Raw genomic sequence first — 20289 nt, forward strand, 5'->3', positions numbered from 1 at the left:
AGGAGATGTAGTGGTATCAGAGGTAGACTGCGAGATAATGCTGATTTTATGTGTGCGGCGTGTCAGGAAGAGCAGATGGAGATTGTCAAGCATGAAAGGATTGAATTTGCTAGTGAATCTCTTCAGTGTGTGGGAGAGTTTTGTTATTTGGGAGACATGTTGTGTGCTGGAGCTGGGGCTGGAGCTAGCTCTGTGGCTAGGGTGAGAAGTGGTTGGAAGAAGTTCAGGGAGCTCTTGCCTCTCCTGACACTGAGAGGACTCTCTCTATGTGCTAAGGGGTCTTTGTATGCAGCATGTGTTAGGAGTGTAATGCTGTATGGTAGTTAGACCTGGGCAGTAAAGGAGGAGGATATTCGCAGGCTCAGACATACAGAAATGACAATGATTAGGTGGATGTGTAGCGTGTGCCTGCGTCCAAGGTCTGGGGGGGCTGGGTTTACGATAGATGAGTTGAGAGGTAGGATGGGACTGGAGTGTATTGGTGCTGTGATGAGGAAAGGTAGACTGAGATGGCTTGGGCATGTGGAGAGGATGGGGGATGATAACTGGGTGAGGAGTATGAGAAGTGTTAATACTGAGAGTGGGGTTATGAGGGGTAGACCGAAAAAGACATGGGACGAAGTCATTAAGTGTGACCTCAGGGTTAAGGGACTGAACAGGGAGGCTGCAACAGATCATGCAGCATGGAGAGCTGCCATTAAGTGACCAAAGCCGATGCATGCATGTTGGAGCCTTTAAAAACGAAACGAAACGAAACGATGCTAGTGGTCTTGGTGCCACTGCAGTATAAGATAATGATCATGGTGTTGAACTACTGGTACCTGTTTGTTCTTTTAGCAAGACGTTCATTGTTGCTCAGATGAATTATTCCAGTATTAAGGAAAAGTGGTAGGTGAAGGCACTCACCATCCACCCACTCGATGTAGCGCTGCCGTCGGGTGACTGCCCTTTCCTCTCTTCCTTCCTTCCTTCCTCTTCTGCCTTTACTTCCTTCATTCTTTCCTCTTCCTTCTGCATACATGTGACTTTACACTCTCTCTTCTGTCTTTTTTTCCTTCATTCTTTCCTCTTCTTCTGCCTATGGGTGACTCTACACTGAGTGACAAGCCAAATGGTTTCCTATATGCCAGGAAGCCATTTACTAAGCTGGGTGGTAACCAAAGCTGGGAATAGCGCCGCTATTAGCAGCGGCACTACATAATGCTGCTACTATTTTAATAGCGATGGTGGTAACGCCATTACTTTTCTTAGCCAGTAGCAGAACTGAGAGCGCTGCTACTTTTTGGCCATACTCACGCATTACCGCGCTCCTCGCTACTCACGCGACAAATACAGGTCCGGAGTCAGTGAGTACATAAAGATATGCCGATGGTTTGGTTGTATTTAATAATGATGAAAAATAATACTTTTGTCAATTCTGTCAATTTATGATTAAAGATTGCTTTCCTCAAGAAAAATAAGGATGTAGCTAGAAGTAGGCAATGCTCACACACACACACACTCCTAACTATCACCTTCTCTAACTCCTGCTCTTTCCCTCACTCTCTCTTTCAGACTAATTCTTACTACGTCATTATTTCGTAACAGTATGTTACTTTCAGTGTAAAGTAATGGAAAAAACATTGCTGTTGTATAAAGAGTCTTTAAAAGAAAGACCCAGTTCATTTTTACTTTCGTTTTCATACGTAATCTCAAACAGGTATCATTGAAAACATAATAAATCTATATACTGTACAGTAATATGTATCAATGGTAGGCCACATTTTTTGCCTTTTATTTATGTATGTTACTTTCAGTAGGTGTACTAGGCAACAATGTAAAAGAACATTTGTTACATTATACGGTACATAGTTTTTTCCTGTACCTTCGGCTCTAAGCTTCATTAAAGTGACACCGACATGTATATGATGATTTTTTATTTTCAGTATAAGTATATACTGACATTATTGGTACACAACATAATCACTCAGACTGACTAATATTATCAAAACAGCATATAGTGTATTGCTATATCACAGATTTTTGTTAAACTTTCCTTCATGTACCGTTTTCTTATCCAAAGTGGCGGGAGCGGAAGCACCACTACATTTCGTATCAAGTAGTGAAACCAGTAATGCCACTACTTTTTTGAGCTAGTAACGGGAATGGAAGCGCCGCTACTTTTTATCAGTAGCGTTTCCAGCATTGGTGGTAACCATATAACCAAATAATGGCACCTGGTGGTTTATTGGGCAACTAAGGTGCTCCAATCAGACTTAGCCGGTGCAGGCTTATATCCAAGGGGTGGTTGGGGTTTATTACTCATGTAATGCCACTCAGGGATGAGTGAGGCTGGTCACTCTCATCTTAAATGTCAGGACCAACTTGCCTAGCCCCGGGCTCCTATGTTCCTCATGAGGCAACATAAGAGTGGATGATCGATGAATAATTGAAAAGGAACTCCTTGCACTCGTAATTGCCCTGTAACATTTCTCAGTGTATGTTGGTTTACATTCAACCTCCATTACTATGTATACAGATCACCATCCTCTTAACTTTCCAACAAAATTTAGAGATAAGAATCAATGGTTAATCCACTGGGCCCTATTCCTCCAAGAGTACACCTTAGATGTTCACTACGTTAAAGGAGAAAGGAAAGTTTTAGCAAACTGCATGTCTAGGATTTAAGTTTATATGTACAGAAATTTCCTCTTAGAATTTCCTTCTTCAGAATGGGAAGTGTTACCAATCCACTATCACCGGTTGCCATTCTGCATCAACTGTGAGATGTCGCTAATCTGCACCCAATGTGAAATATCACTAATTTGCACCAACTGTGTTATGTCATTTATCCGCACCAACTGTGAGATGTCCCTAATTTGCACAAACCGTGAGATGTTGCTGATCTGATGCCAACTGTGTGATATTTACTGACTCCATGGCATATCTTGGCTAACTGCCAGCTCAAGTTCACATGCCATGATATTTACTCAGCTGTGATCTGGTCTGGAAGGCAATTTATCAGAGATGATAAGGGCCAATCTGTTTCAAATTACAAGAAGGGAAAGAAGGTGGAGCTGAACCCAAGTGATGAGGACCACCCCCACAGAATATAGTAGCCAAACCATAGCAGAGTGATCTGTCACTTACGAGTTGACTGGAAAGTGATAAAGTTCTGCTGTCAGATGGGTCAGTGAGGGAGAAGTGGCATAGGTACCTGTGTATATCAAGAGTAGCTAGAGAAGAAAGTCTGACTCTCAAGTCCATCCTTTAAGTTACCAAGTGATATAGTGCAAGAAGTACTCCAAGATGTTATATTGTAAATAAAGAATTTGTATTTACCTGTATGTTAACTCGTACATAGCAGCCTAGTAACAGCTGTTCCCATTTAGTATGTACTCTACTAGCAGGAGAATCTGACTAATCTTGTCTTAGTAAGACTGTAAGTGATTCTAAGTAGGTTAAGAGTGTCCTGCTGTGTACCTGTTTAAAACAGTCAGGCCTCACTATATCTTTGTTTGCTCTAATAAATCACTAGAACAATGAACTAAAAATTATACCCAGTTTATGATGACGAAATGATTGCGAATTCACTAGAATGATAATTCTGGTGCCTGTTATGACAATCCCATGCATAAACAGTGCCTTCCAAGCCAGCTGACAATCATATGTTTGAGCCAAGATTGCCACCCAGTGTTTACCTTCTTGCTGTATTCATTTCCCTTTCGCTCCATTTCGTGCATGAAAGACCACTGAAACAGCAATGCTATTGCCAAATAACACTGCTAGTGCACAACAAATAGTGATTTGGGTGATATTAAGTGAAGTGATAACTTTTTGAGTGTGAAATCCTGAAACCTGTGACTTGGAAATTGTGTCAGGCAAAGATGCTTCCCCTTGTGGAAAGCATGGTGCTACTGAGGGTGCCGAGAGCAGGCCTAAAAGGGGTAAGTTTTATTTTTTTATTTATTTATTTTTTTTTTATGTGGTTACAGGCCCCCCCTCCCTCCCTATACCCAATGACCCATGTTATATCGACCTTGCTATATGATAAATTCCTATGCGATGGGTTCTCAACTGACAACCTCACTGTATATCGAGGTTTACCTGTATGTACAAGAATCTAATTCTGTGATGTGTTGTGTAACGATCCTGTAAGTAAAGTAAGGTTATTTATTTAAGCTGTCACTGTCTATGATTTGAACCCTAAGAGACAGAAACCTCCCTGAACTGTCTGTAACAAAGGCCAGACAGATGGGGAATGATCAACAACAACAACATATAAATACAATAAATAATTAAGATCTTACAGGAGAACAAGTATGGCCAGATGTGGTAGATGGTGAATCAGATACAGCTGGAAGAGTAGAGGATACTGCCTCAGGAATGAGTTGTGAAGAGACACTCTGCTGAACTGAGCTGATGCCAGAGTTACTCAGTTGATCAGGCCCCAACAATATGCTTCCTGTGGCTGATGCTCCTTGACTCTGTTCCTCTGACGAACTTTTGTTCCAGTACCACTGCGGTGTATCTGGAACTATATTACAGTATACATCAGGTAGAGGCTAATGTTATTATCTAATGACTGAATGTGCCACAGTGATGGAGAAGGGCATCCTCAGGTGGTGACACCTATACAACCAGGAGGCTCCATTGCCCAGTTATTTAAATGTCCCACAGCTTCCTCTCTATCTTCTGAAAGGAGGATGGTCGACTGCAAATGAAGGGCAAAGTCAGATTGCAGTCCATGAGGTTTACAGTGCTTTGTGCCACAAGAACAACACCAACAACAATATACTGTATATTTTTACACACACACACACACAAACACACAGCCTACAAATACATCATGAATATAATTAGAACAATGTAAGGACAGCAAATTATATATCATACTGCTTTGGGTGAGGACGGATGCTGTACGTATATAATCTGGGTGTGATGAAGATTCACGAGGTATTTCATAACTTCTATAATCATCTGCAGGTGCTGGGGAAGCACTGTATGGCTCATATGTTTCAGCCACTCGTGTAATTTCCTGCAGCAATTGCCCTCTGGCTCTTGCATCTTCAGGATCCTCAGTACTGCCACCCTCCAGACCCACACACAATCCAGAGGTGCCACACAGGCTGGCAAGGGCCTCCGGGTCAGTCTTGATTTGCAGCAAGTCTGGTGGCACACATTCCACTAGAGACTCACGCACTGAACTACCATCACCCTGCAAATTACATGTATCCTTAAATGAATATAGATTACTGCATACTATACCATACTGTACAAGACCTAAAATTATAACTGCTGTAATAAGCCATACCTATGGGAATACAGTACAAAATTAGAAATAGCCTAAATTGATAGTATTCTTACAAGACCTATCATGTTTGGTCTGGTTTGAACTGAATGTTTTTTCTATTTCATTTACTTTCAGAAGGATGCAATGGTTAGATCCAAAGAATGTCAAAGTTAGGGTATGTCAAACTGATGCTAAAGTCAAAGTTTGAAGGATGTAGTTTTTCAAAAACTTTTGCCATTTTGGAGGAAATATCAGATAATTTTCTTTAAAAAGAATGAGAGATTTTCTCCAGAGTAGAAGTAACATAAGCCCATTTCTGGCACTGTAGAGAGGATGGAGGGTGAAAGACTGACGAAGAGAGTGTATGTGAGTGAGGTGGAGGGGGAAAGAGGGAGGGGGAGGCCGAGGATGAGATGGAGAGATGGGGTGGAGAGGTATATGAGAGAGGGGGGTGTGAGTTGGGAGCAGGGGAGTGAAATGGCGGGGGACAGGGCGACTTGGAGGCGATTTGTTTGTGGCCACCCCAAACGGGATTGAGGCGTCTGGCAATAGATAGATAGAATAGAAAAATGTCCACTTGAAAGTAATGAATATTTGTCTAACTTCCCCAGAATGCATGTCCATGCTTAAGCACACCTGTCCCTGTCTCTTGACATTCCTCCATCCCCCCACTCCACCAGAGGGTCTACACCCTCTAGGTCATTCCTTCCCAGGCAGATAGACCCCAAAGAAGGCCTAAATCTCCCTTAGAGGGCTATCCCCTCCCAAGGAACCATATCCCCACAATTCTTATGCATGGAAAAAGGAACCAAAGGCCAGGAGCCCACAAACCATTCCTTCCAAGAAAAATGCAAAAACAACACAAGATGCAATGGTGCGGTGAAGATACAGAGGTTGAAGGGAGCCAGTAGGTGGAGAGTGAATGAGATAAAAAGCCTTTGACTCTACCTTGTTGAGAAGAGCTGTGTGGGGTGCCTCCCCACACATGAGAAGCACTCTGTACACAGCGGTGAATAAAACCTGTGTATATAGTCAACAACTGTGCAGGGGTACAGAAGGCACAAAGTTGGCTTAGCACACCTAATCTTTAGGATGCAGATTTTAAGGAGATGTAATATGATCTTTCCAAGATAAATCCCGAGAGAATGAAACCCCAAGTATGTTTAAAGATGATGCTGGATTGAGATGGATATTGTTAAACATTAGTGGGTACTCCTGTGGAAGATGTTGATGGGTAGATAGGTGTAAGAGCTGAGTTTCTGATGCATTAAAAACAAAAATATTACTTTTACCCCAGTCAGAGATATGATCCAAGTCAGAAATTAGGTGTGCCATAGCCTCATCCCTTGTTTACTGATGTAACTGCTGAGATGGACGCTGCAGGATGCGAAAGGAAAGGTGATGGGTGAAATCATCAGCGTATGAGTGGATAGGGTTAGATGTACAGCTTAGAAGGTCAGTGATGAATAAAAGGAAAGAATTGGTGATAGGACAGAGCCCTGAGGAACACCACTATTGATAGACCTAGGAGAAGAAAGATGGCCGTCTACAACAGCAGCTATAGAACGACCAGTAAGGAAGCTAGAGATAAAGGCATAGATAGAAGGATAGAAACCATAAGGGGGCAGTTTGGAAATCAAAGATTTATGCCAGACTCAATGAAAAGCCTTTGAGATGTCATGCACAATGGCAAAGCTTTCGCCAAAGTCCTGAAAGAAGGATGACCAGGGGTCTGAGAGGTATGGTGAGAAGATTGCCAGCGGAGCGTCCCTGACGGAACCCATACTGATGATTGGATAGATGGTTGTGATAGGAAAGATGCTTTAAAATTTTTTTGTTATGAATAAACTCAAAAACTTTTGAGACAGAATGTTAAAGCAACTGGGCAATAGTCAGGGGGTTGGGAATGGTCACCTTTCTTTGAGACTGGCTGAATGAGAGCAAACTTCCAGCAAGAACGAAAAGTACAAGTAGGCAGACAAAGGAGAAAAAGTTTACCTAGACAGGGTGTAAGCACAGAAGCACAGTTCTTGAGAACAACATGAGGGACTCCATCAGGCCCATATGCCTTATCAGTATGGAGGCCAGTGATGACAAAATACATCAACTGAAGAAATTTTAGTGTTAGCCATGTGGAAATCAGAGGGAGGAGGTGATGGAGGAATAACACTGGAATTGACTAAGGTGGAATTGGGGGAGAAAGTCTGAACAAAGAGATATGCTTTATCAGTAGAGAAAATGGCTACGGAGCCATCAGAGTGGAAAAGATGAGAGAAGGATGATGAGGGCTGAAACATAAAAATGATGAGAATCAGGGATAGGTTGGCTCCAGTACCTCTTGTAGGCTTTCTCTTTGTTTTGGACAACATTAGAACAAGGGTGATTAAACAAAGGTTTCTTTGCACGTCAAATATGAGAAAGGAATGTATGTTTCAATGTCCGAGAGAGTAACCTCCATAATGCACATGGCACACCGGCACTCAGTTGGCTCTTGGAAACAGAAGCAATATATAATCATTCCAGGGAAAATCAAAAGAAGTACCGGTACTGCCTGAGACCTTCCAATCAGCAGCTCCAAAGTGTCACAACCAACGTTTTTTTGGAGGGTCCACAGGCCGTACTGGAGCAATAGGACACGTTAAGGTGATGAGGTTGTGGTCTGAGGAGCCCAACGGAGAGGAAAGATTAACAGTGTAAGCAGAAGGATTAGTTGTATGGAAGAGGTCAAGTATGTTGGAACTCTCTCCAAGGCAGTCAGGGATATGGGTAGGGTGCTGTGCAAGCTGTTCTGGGTCATTATGGATAGAAAAGATGTTGGCTTGTCCACCAAGTGGATCAGTGAAAGGAGAGGAGAGCCAAAGGTGGTGGTGAACAATGGAAGGTCAGCCTTCCAGGGAAGTTACGACCTACTACCCACATTTGATACAGCAGTAATTTTGGCTGCACACATGATGGCTGAAACTTAATGTTACCAACTCACCCACCCACCCACTGCTGTGTGTCTCTGACACAGGAGGATCCTGCAAGATTTCAGACAGACAGGCATATCATCTTTCAGTATTAGATGAAGGTTGAATGTGAACAAAACACATTAAATTTACACAATTAAAGGAGGAGAGAGAGTTATCTGAGTGGATGAGAAGAGGGAAATGTTACTGAAAAGGTTTTTGGGGGAGTCAAAAGGAGCAATGTGGGCATGTGTAACTGCATCTCTGGGTGACTATTACCACTCTAGTCAACTCATGTTGTAAGGAAGTCCTGTATGATCTACAACTGTACATTAAAAGCAGGATGATCAACTGAACCCACCTGGAGTGCATGACGCCAGGCAAGTGGTGGGGGAATGTGATGTATGGTGGAAGGAGGGGAACTGTGGTAGTGGTGGTGGGGATCTGAATAATGGTAGTAGTTCTCACTCCTAGCATCCACCACACTTTCAGGTTCCTCCCCATTCATATTCTGGAACCTTTCCCTGGCTCCCCCTCCTACATCCACCATGATGACACATTAGCAGCTACTTGATGTACACCTACAGTTCTGGAAAAAGAGGTGGTCCTCAACATAGCTTTGTGAGATACAATATATGTTCCACAATATTACAAAATTTTTTACACAATTATTGCTAAAGATGCTGGGTAACTGATCAATCAGGTAAATAGGTAACAATGAAGTTTTAATGGAAATACCTGTACAGTGGAACCTCCTAAATTGCGCTCTTATGAGACTGGGCACATGCTGTGATCTGAGAATTCTGTGATTTAGAAATAACTAACCTTATGGGAAAATTACTTATGAGTCTGTCACTTTGGAAAAGTTGTTCCCCTTACCCCCAAACCTACCATGTCAAACTGGCCACCAGCAAACATTAACAACCCTTCCTCAAAGAAGCTGTAGGCTTAGGAGGGTACAATCGGCCATGGAAACACTGGGAGGGGGGGGGAAACTTCTACACCGCACCAGAACCACATGCTGTCAACAGAGAGGAGACAATGCATGAGTACGAGCTGCGCGACGGGGCTCTTGCAACCATGTCCTTCACGTCAGGTGTGGGAGGGAAGTGCTGTGATTGGCTTAGAGCAAGTGCTATGCTTGAATGTGATTGGTCTAGTAATTAACAAAGACCCTATAGAAAGAGACTGGAAAATCAATATTTAAAGCTGCTCGCTGACTGATCGGCTGACATGGCATCATTTTTGTGCAAATGCCTCACAGGCCGGGTGCTGGCTGACTGCTGATTCATCTAAAAATACATCTCGCCACCTGCTGTGATACGTGATTGGTTGATGAATAAAATTATGCTTTAATTGTAGTAGATTTTGTTAATTTGAGCTGTTGAATATTTCCATTTTAATCCTCATCTCAACGTATGTAAACACCAAGATGATAGCCAAATTGTAATGTTGCCAAACCAAATTGTTAGTTGCTGCAAAATGGGAGGGGGGTAATGTGCTCATTTACTGGTGCTTTATTGCCCTTATTAATACTCTGATAGTGCTGCATTTGGGTGCAATAACAATGCTGGACCTTCTATGCAACTTTTCTGACTCTCTTGTGATCCACCAGGAGGGAAATTATGGGATATTAAGATACCCGGTAATGAAGGCAAATAGGTCTGTAAGTGAGTGTCGTTGGCTTTGCTAGGAAAGTTTCATGTACAGTACAGTACTCACATCCACACAGGGAAGTAAGCCTAAATACTAGCCCGATGATAACCACTTCATTGTAATTATGGATATCAAGAAGAATGATAATGTTTAAATTCACACAAAACTCCATCAAACTTAAAAACTGCAGGCAAAATAAGTAAACACTGCTGGTGTTAATTGTTCTACCATCGTCTAAAAACTCGTCCCTGCTCTTTATATGCTTCTAAATTTGCCTACCTGATACAAAGAGGAAAATTTCATTGTCATACAACTTTACTTACCATATTAAGAAACCACCACTTGTGCAAACACAACATAACAGATGTTCAAAATCACATCAATAAACCTTCACTTTCGAGGTTGCATTCGTGAATTATGTGTAATTACTGCCTGATATTTCAAACTGTTGCATGATGTTGCAGTGTACAGTATTATGAATTCATTGTTTAGAAATGTGTGATTCGGGAGATTCAACTGTATTTACAAAAAGGTAAGATGAAGAGGACTGGCTCTCTTTTAACATGTGTTAAGAAGTTTGTGGACACCAGGGCCGAAGAGAGTGTGCTTTTCCCAGATCAGTGGTTCTCAATCAGGGAGGTGCAGGGACCCATAGGAAAACTATAGTGGCCAAAGAAAGATTGTGTGTGTGTGTGTGTTCTTACCTAACTGTTCTTACCTAATTGTATCTTTACAGGAATGAGTCAAGCTCGTACTGTCCCGTGTCTTAAACCATATTCATCGTACATATCCTTAAATTTGTGAATTGTTTTGGCACACACTATTTCATTCAGTAGTGCATTCCATTGATCAATTGCTCTGTTTGGGAAACTGAATTTCCTTACGTCTTTATCACCTCTCTTCTTATGCAGTTTTTTGCAGTGTCCTCTTCCTGATGCTTCCCCATATGTTATGTAATCATTTATGTCTATTTTCTCCTTCCCTGATATGCATTTATACAGCATTATCATGTCACCTCTTTTCCTTCTCTCCTGTAGTGTTGGTAGATTCAGTTTATTTAGTCTTTCTTCGTAGCTTAGGTCCCTTAAGCTTGGTATCCATCTTGTAGCGGCCCTTTGAACTTTTTCAATCTTGTCTATGTGTTTTTTGATATGAGGACTCCAGACTACTGATGCATATTCCAGGGTTGGTCTAATGAATGATGTTATTATCCTTCTTAGCATGTCTTCATTTATGTATGTGAATGCTATTCTCATATTTGCAAGCAGTGTATACATGTTCCGTACCTTCTCGCTGATGTGGTCATCCGGAGATAGTCTGTTATTGATAATCACACCTAGGTCCTTCTCTCTTTCTGATGTGTGTAGGGTTTTATTTCCTAACATATAATCCCAATCAGGCCTTTTTCCACTTTTACCAAACTTGATTACATGACACTTGTCCACATTGAATTCCATTTGCCATGTATTACTCCATTCATGAAGTTTATTTAATTCTTCTTGTAGCTCTTTACAAAAGTCTGTGTTAGTAATTCTCCTTTGTATTTTTGCATCATCTGCAAACATATTTAGAGAGCTTTCATTTCCAGTGTTACTGTTTATATCATTTATATACACTAAAAACATGATTGGTGCCAGCACTGAACCTTGTGGTACTCCACTAGTCACTTCTTTCCATGATGAGTAGTTTCCTCTTAGTACTGTTCTCATTTCTCTTTTTATGAGAAAACCTTGCATCCAACAAAACAGTTTGCCTCGAAGTCCTCCTTAATGGTACAGTTTCCATAAAAGTTTTTGGTGTGGTACTGTGTCAAATGCTTTCTTGAAATCTAAATAGATACTGTCCACCCATCCTTCTCTTTCCTGTATTGTGTCTGTTACTCTGTCATAGTAGCTCAACAGATAAGTAACACATGATTTTCCTTTTCTGAAACCAAGCTGTCTTTCTGTTATCATACTGTGCTCTTCTAGATGATTTACCCAAGCTTTTCTCATAAGCTTTTCTAATACCTTGTTTACAACACTGGTCAGTGATACTGGTCGGTAGTTGAGTGGATTTTGTCTATTCCCTTTCTTGAATAAGGGGACAATATTTGCTTTCTTCCAAATATCAAGTAGTTTACCTTGACTCAAGGATTTCTTGAAAATTAAAAATAATTATTTACTTAACTCCTTTGCACATTCTCATAGTACCCAACATGAAATTTCATCAGGACCACTTGCTTTTCCTCTGTCTAATTTACTTAACTCCTCATGTATTACTTTTTTTGATATTTATATATCTGGTAGTATGTGTGGACATGCATGTTCCACACAGTCCCTCTCAAAATTTTTTTCTTCTGTAAAAACTAATTGGAAATTCTTATTTAGCACTTCACAAATATCTTTCTCTTGTGTATAGGTGATTCCCTCGTCCGTAATGGATTGTATTATATCTTTTACTTTGGTTTTGCTTCTGATGTACCTGTAAAATAGCTTTGGTTGATCTATCTATCTATCTATCTATTGCCAGACGCCTCAATCCCGTTTGGGGTGGCCACAAACAAATCGCCTCCAAGTCACCCTGTCCCCCGCCATTTCACTGCCCTGCTCCCAACTCACACCCCCCTCTCTCATATACCTCTCCACCCCATCCCTCCATCTCATCCTCGGCCTCCCCCTCCCTCTTCCCCCCTCCACCTCACTCACGTACACTCTCTTCGTCAGTCTTTCGCCCTCCATCCTCTACTTTTATTTATTATATCCTCCTCAAACTGTTTTTGGGCTTCCCTCCTTATTCTTGTATAATCGTTTCTTGCCTGTTTGTAATTATTATATGCCCTTTCACTATTGTGTCTTCTGTATCTATTCCACAACAAATCTCTTCTTTCTTTTGATTTTTTACATTCTGTATTGAACCATTTCTGTATTTTCTTACCTGCTTCTTTGTGCTGTGGGATGTACTTCTGGACTCCTATTTCATAAAATTCACAGAATTTTTTATATACAGCATTTAAATCTTGTCCTCTAAGCTCATTTTCCCAATCAACTTCTAAGAAATACTTCTTTAGGTTTTGATAATTTCCCTTTTTATAGTTTAAGCTCTTTTTGTAACTTTGTGTGTGTGTGTGTGTGTGTGTGTGTGTTTAGAATATACAGTTCAAAATATTCTGTCTCTCCTCCCCCTTTCAAATCACATCATCACCTGTACCATTTTGTTTTTGTTTCTGTCTAATCTGGTCATTTCAACAGAAAATTAAAGGATGATGATGACCAAGAAGTCTTAGGTTCTAAGGACTGCAGCTACCCCAGTTATTAAAGTTGGATCATCAATATGTTGGTTCTCATTCAATGAGTGTACATATATCTGTCCTGGCATTTTCATTGTTTATTTAAAATTTCACAAACTTCAAATGCCAGACATTCGCCACATCCATGGGTGACAGCTTCCTGCTTCTCACATGCACATACTGCTTCTTTGACTGACTGATGCTTAATTTTATGAACTAAACAATAATAACCACTGGTATGTCTGTAAACTAAAAGAGCACAAATTGGTTTGTGTTTCTTAACAAGAAGGAAATCTGATAAATGAAAGAGATTATGAACATACATGTGTAGGACTGATGTTTGTGACTGTGAGCTACTGGTCTTATGGTATTTATGATACTGAACACGCCTGTGTTGACGATATTTATGACTGTGTGGTACTGTTTCATGACCACATGGGGTTTATTACCAACTGATAATGATTCATGGCCATTTGGTAATGTTTATGACTATAACCCTGTTGTCTTGCTTATGACCATATGGCAGTGTTATTTAGACTGATCTGCATTAGTCCCTGCAACAGACAGCCTGTTACTGTATTCAAATTCATCAGTAATGCACCAATATAAAAATTTTAATGTGTTGTGTACTATGTAGTTTAAGTGTACAGTACTTGTTTAACTACAAAATTAAATACCAGTAAAAGCAAAGCAGGATTCTTCTTTCTCCATTTTGGACAAAGTAGGTGCAGGAGAATGATGTCTTCATGAGGTTCCACCTAACCTGGTGGCTCCAGTGCCTGATTATGTAAATGTTACTCAACATCCCCTACCCATCCCCCCAAAAGGGGTCCGATGGATTGCCGGAGAAGGGCTAATTCAGCCTGTACTCAGCTTGTTTTAACATCCACTCTGGCAACAGTAAGAACCACACTAATTAACATATAATCATTTAGAGTCAAGTAATTGCAGGGAGCCAAGGCTAAGGGGGGTGCAACCCATAAAATGTTGAGAATCGATGGTCTAAATGGTATGGTTAGCCTACAGTATGTGGAGAGAATGAGTGTGTACTGAGTAGTGAAAACAGTAATGATATACTGGTATATGAGTGAGTTTGATGGTGGGAAGACATGTGGTAGCCTGGTAGGCCAAGAAGATATTAAAAATATATGGTCAATGAGTGTGTGAGAAAGAGAGGTATGGAAGCTGCTTAGGTCAGGGAACTGTCATGCGACTGAGCTAGCTGGATGAATTTTGTACTAAGGAGTTTATGAAAAGGGTTTGGGACCCCCTTTTAACTTGATGGTCATAAAATTGCCTCTGTTGGATAGGTGAATGTGAAGTTACATGTGGAAAAGCAGAAATACCCGGTACTGAGCAGAGCCATGATTCCTTGGGCTTCAATGGTGAATGAATGTGTGTGCAGCCCATTTCATTAGAGATGCTGAGACTGTAATTAGTTCTCCCACTATAGCATTCTTTCCTTTTCTTGGCTCTTGGTACCCTCACCCCACCTACAGTTGGGAGTAAAGAGGCAGAATGATGATGATGATGATGATGATGATGATGATGATGATGATGATGACGACGCTGAAAAAATATGATATTTCAGAGCACTAGGCTACTGTACTGTAACTGTCATAATTATAGCTACCTCATCAGTTTCTTACTGAAGTACAAGGGACAGCCTTCAAGATAATGCTAAGAACCTAAAAATGCAAATCATTCATTCATTCATTGCCAGACGCCATGTATCCCAAACGGGGTGGCCAACGGCTTAGAGTTAATTGTTTTACAGGGAGGGGCACTAATCCTCCACCAACCCCACCTGACACGTAGGGATGCCAACAGCATCTGGTGTTCCCAGGCGGTCACCCATCCAAGTACTAACCAGACCCAACGTCGCTTAAATCAATGGGGTAAAATGGATCATAGAGAAGACAACAGAAATCACAAAAATATCCTAAAGGTAGGATTTTCAACAGTGCCTAATGAAATGAGTTATACATCCATTCACTCATTATTCATAACCATACTATCTACAGTAAGTACATACTCTTTTACCCTGTTATCAACAACTAGTAATGCTTACTTTACCACTCGGCCATCACATTTGAGTGGCTCTCATTAGCATCTTCTGTAGAATCATATTCTTAATATTATAGTAATTTCTAGAAAATGATCATGAACCTGACCAAAGGAATGTGACAAGTATGGTACCAACACTCAAGTTGCCACTAGCCTAATTTACTTTCAGTTGTCAGGGGAAAAAAAAAAAAAAAATCAGCACACTATTCTCAGTAACTTCAGCTATTCTATTTACTGCCAGATGCCACAATCCTGCACGAGGAGGCCATCTGTATTTGAGTTAGATATTTTACAGGGAGGGGCACTAACCCACTGCCAACCCACTTGCTGACATGAAGAGAACACGTATGGGTTGGTTATATGGTTACCAGCCAGCACTGAAGGCTAAAAGGCTTCTTGGCTTACAGGAAATCATTAGACTTGTCACTCAATGTACAGCCACCTGAAAAGGAAAGAAGAGTAACAAAAAGCAACAGGAAAGATGGGAGAAATAGGAAGAAAGGATGACAGACACAGGATAAGAATGACAGGTCTAAGGGTGAGGGAAGAATCAGGCATCACTACATTAAGTGAGTGAGTCAGAACTTGTTGTTAAAGGATTTTACACTCTGTTAAAATTTATTTCTTTCACCTGGTTTAGTTCAGAAATTAACTGCTTTCCACTTCCCCCCCCCCCCAAACTGCTTTCAGCCACACTGTCAACTGCCACCCCTTCCCATGGGTTTGATAATGTTTGGTTGTCTTTCGGTGCTAAGCCCAGAGATCCAGGATGAACTCAGTCAAGATGTACAGTAGGTGATTCCCCTCATTACTTATGGTACCAAAATTTCTTACACTTTCAGAACAAATACTGGCAGGTCAATTTAAAAGCAAAACAATCTTAGGAACAATTCAGGATGGAGAACTTGGATCAAGTAAAGAAATATATGCTACTCTGCCATAATACCAAAGAAATTAGTCTAATCATTTAGTTAACCAAAACTCAACCAATACTACAACTTTACATACCAGAATGCATACATACTGTACATACATACATAGCCTACATCATCAAATCCCGTGTTGCCCCATGAGGAGCGTTGGATCCCGGGGTTAGGCAAGTTGGTCATGACAGTCAAGATGAGAGTGGCCAGCCTCACACATCCCTGAGTGGCATTATGTGAGCAATAAGCCCCAACCATCCCTTGGATATAAACCTACACAGGCTCAATCCCGCTGGAGCGCCTTATTTACCCACTAAATTACCAGGTGTCATAGTCTGGTTATATGGTTACTAAACAGCGTAGTAACTAAATGGTTTCCTGGTGGACGAGAAATCATTTGGCTTGTCACTTAGTGTAGAGTCACCCACAGACAGACGGAAGAGGAAAGAAAGAAGGAAATACAGAAGAGGAATGAAGGAATGAAGGAAGGAAAACAGGAAAAGGCAGTCACCCAAGAGCAGCACTACATCAAGTGGGTGGATGGTTAGCGGCCCCACCTACCACTAGCTGACAATTGTAATAATCAGCTGGTGACACTGGCTGAATAAGCCTCTTCTAGTTGTTCTGTAAGTAGCTGTGTGGTATGAATGGAACTGGTAAAAGAACAAAAAATGTCCATCATTTGAGATCTCTGTTTTCAGATATGTTGCTCCATTATGACTGGCTTACTGGTACCGGTATGTGATTTCCATTAATATCATTTAATGTAGTCTTGGACTAAGTGACGTCAAAGTTAGGATAACGAATGCCAAGGATAACCGCTACTGCCATGGAAGAATCATTCTAATCACATGGAAAAAAAAAAATAAATAAATAATCATGAAAAAATTTTGAAAGTTGTTGGTGATGGTTACACAATACACCATGGTGAAAGTTTAGAACTCCCACTCCTATTCTATGATTTAATTTGCATTTTTTCCTTATAAAATATACGGTATTATGATTACCAAAAGAATACATTTAAAAAGTTGTGCACATATGTAGCTTTTGTATTTTTTTACCTTTATATAACACTCATGCCAGAAAAAATGAACAGCTACATTATAGTGCCTATCATTCTCAGCAACCTTTCTTCTATAAGCATCAATTGCTAATTAACTTTAGTTCCCTTAGAATATTCCTGTGTTTACATTGGGAACTGCATCTCACATGGAGGTGCAACAGCGGTCCTTTGTACACACACTAGTAGGGTTAAATTAATGTCAATTCCAGTAGAAATGAATGTCAAGAATCAAATGCATCATATTAAAAACCTTGGGAAAACATTAATCAGTGGTCCTACGAGACAACGGATTACCTTGTAAAAAGTAACAATTACAGTATTATGATCTACCTTTGAAATGATTCACAGACTCTGTAAAGGTGTAGCTACTGAAGTACGGAACATTTTTGAGTACCGTATGAAGAGGATCCATCACTATACAAGGAAAATATGATTACATAGGCGGTAGATCGGATTAGATTAGGATAAATTTGATTAGGTTAATATACAATAGGTTAGGATAAATAAGGTTGGGTTGTTACAAAAATTCAGGTTACATTTGGATAAACAGACACTGACAACAGTAATTCAATTCAAAAATGGGATTCTAAGATGACATCTGTCTGACTTTATGCACCACAAGATGGTGTCCATCTCTCTTTGGCACTGTTAAGGGCTGTAAACAAACACTGCTTCTTAAATGCCTTTCACCACTCTTGAAAAGAAAAAAAAAAAAAAAAAAAAAAAAAAAAGGAAACTTGAAAATGCCATTAGAAACTACTAAAAGAATCCATGAAGAGCTAGAGCAAAGAAAAAAAGAATGCTGCAAAATGAAGGTGGTCCACTGTCTCTTTATGGATCACCAACAACAACAAACATGGAAACTTGAAAATGTAATGACAAAACATTTAATCCTCCTTTGGGATTATCAAAAGCAGCACGAATAATATGGTTCTAAAAAAGGGCACAATATTAGACTAAATGTTAGGAAGGCACAGATGGACATCATCAGACAACAATGCAAAGAGATCCAATGGTGTTCAGAAGCTTAGCCTTTACAACAGTGCTTCATCACTGGTAGATTGTATACACGAGTTTCTTGTTTTCAACTTTCTTCAGAACCAAATATCATTTCTGTACCTGTGTGTACTTGTACCTTATTTTCCAAAAGTCATGTAGAGTTTTCTTTCCTTCTTGAATATTTTCCCTGTTGAATAGAAGTTTACCAATTAAATCTTGCTTATTTTCTTTGTATGGTTGCTGTAGTTCCCTTAAAAGTGATCTCTTTTGAGTACGGCATACTTTGCACAATCCAGTATGAAATGTTCTAGGTTTTCTGGATCAGTATCACAAAATGGGCATTTGGTTTCTCGGTTAGTGTGTCTATTCTTAACGTTTAGGTTCAGTGAGTTTGTTCGGCATTTAAATAATGTACAGTAACTGATTCTGGTGTGTTGTTGTATATGCTTTCTTCTTGCCCTAGAATTTTCTTCCATTTTCTGTAAATACTGTATTTAAGCTTTGTTTATCCTCCATATCCGATTTCCAACATTTTTCGTCCCACTTATATATCCTGTTTACTAGTTCTTCTTTTGGTAATTATGAAGATCAGCTGTCAACCCATATTTTTGGGTGAACTTAGCTTTTTCCCATGGATTTTGATGTGTTACGTGCAATTTTGATATTCATTTTTGTCGGAAATAATTCATTTTCGAGATATCCCCCCCCCTCAATACCCGAGGGGAAAGCAGAATGAGTGATTTTCCGACATAAATGAACAACAAAATCGCTTCCAACACATCATAATCCATGGGAAAAAACTAAGTTCACCAAAAAAGTAGTTAATTCAGTCATTCTAACCAAACCAATCCAACCATACCTAACCTGGGCTACCCTACTAGCCCAGGCCTACAGCAGAAAGAAAGATAAAGCGAAGCTAAAGAAACCAAACAATACCTTACCTAACCTAACTTGGGGACACTCTTGCAGTGTAGGAGCCGGTGCCTTGCTCTGCGTGTGTCAGCGGCCTGACTGAGGTGGGTACAGTTTGGCAGCTTCCACCAGGAACTTGTGCAATGCCGAATCGCCTGGGCAGTACAATTTGATGAATAAATATCAGCCTAGATATTGCATTAAGTACTCTGTGTGAATTCCAGGCCTCTTAACCCATTCTTTAATATCCTGCCAGAGCCTTTCAATGTTTTGAGTGTGAATGGAGCTATTGTCCTGGCTTACAAAGTTCTCTGAATGGTTGATAGTTTCATGTAGGAAACCCTCATCTCCTAGCTTGTTGTAAGCTCCCCATTTATCACTAATAATCTGGGTTCCTGGCAAAATGTACTGCTTAATTACTGGCGCTAAACTATCCCAATCACGCTGGTCACCCACCGGACCAGTAAGAGGAACTACAAAAAATTTCTTTGATTCCCTCTCTATTCCACCAAAAAGCCACACTTGCTTTAATAACCGACCAACACCATGTTTTCTCTTCACTATCAATGTTTCATCAATTTCCACCACTACACCAGCTCCACCAATAGGACCTTGTTTATTAAACCAGAATTGAGTGACCTCGCTACAAAAAGATCGCCAGTCAACACTTGTATGAAGAGAGATATCTAAATTGTGGCAAATAAATTTGTGATTAACCCCTAATGCACGGGCATCGACAGCCGACCCCCCCCCGGGTGGCGGGGTTCGATCGCGGTCTGAGTTCCTGTAGGAAAATATTAGCCAAAAATCAGAGATTAACCCTAGAACAGTGGTTCCCAAACTTTTTCTGGTCGTTACCCACTTTTCATACATGATCCTTGTCCATGGCCCCCCTTCCCCAACCATAACCCATGACTACAGTGACTGTCTACACTACAGTCCTACACTCATCATGTCCATATAAAAATCACTCTAGCAAATCCTGTAATTTTACTGATTCCATTTGTTATTTTCTCTTTTGTTAAGTATTAATAAAGAAATGTGTATTTTGTCTTAGCTGAATCTTATATAATTACTGAAATGGTATAAAGGAATAATAAAATGCACATTAAAAAAATCTGTACTTAGAGTAATTAAAAATTGCATTATTGCGAAAAGCTGATTCAGCAATAAAAAAAAAT

This window comes from Coenobita brevimanus, chromosome 25, assembly GCF_032717465.1.
Source record: "Coenobita brevimanus isolate Jiangsu-jjx chromosome 25, ASM3271746v2, whole genome shotgun sequence".
Lineage (NCBI taxonomy): Eukaryota > Metazoa > Arthropoda > Malacostraca > Decapoda > Coenobitidae > Coenobita > Coenobita brevimanus.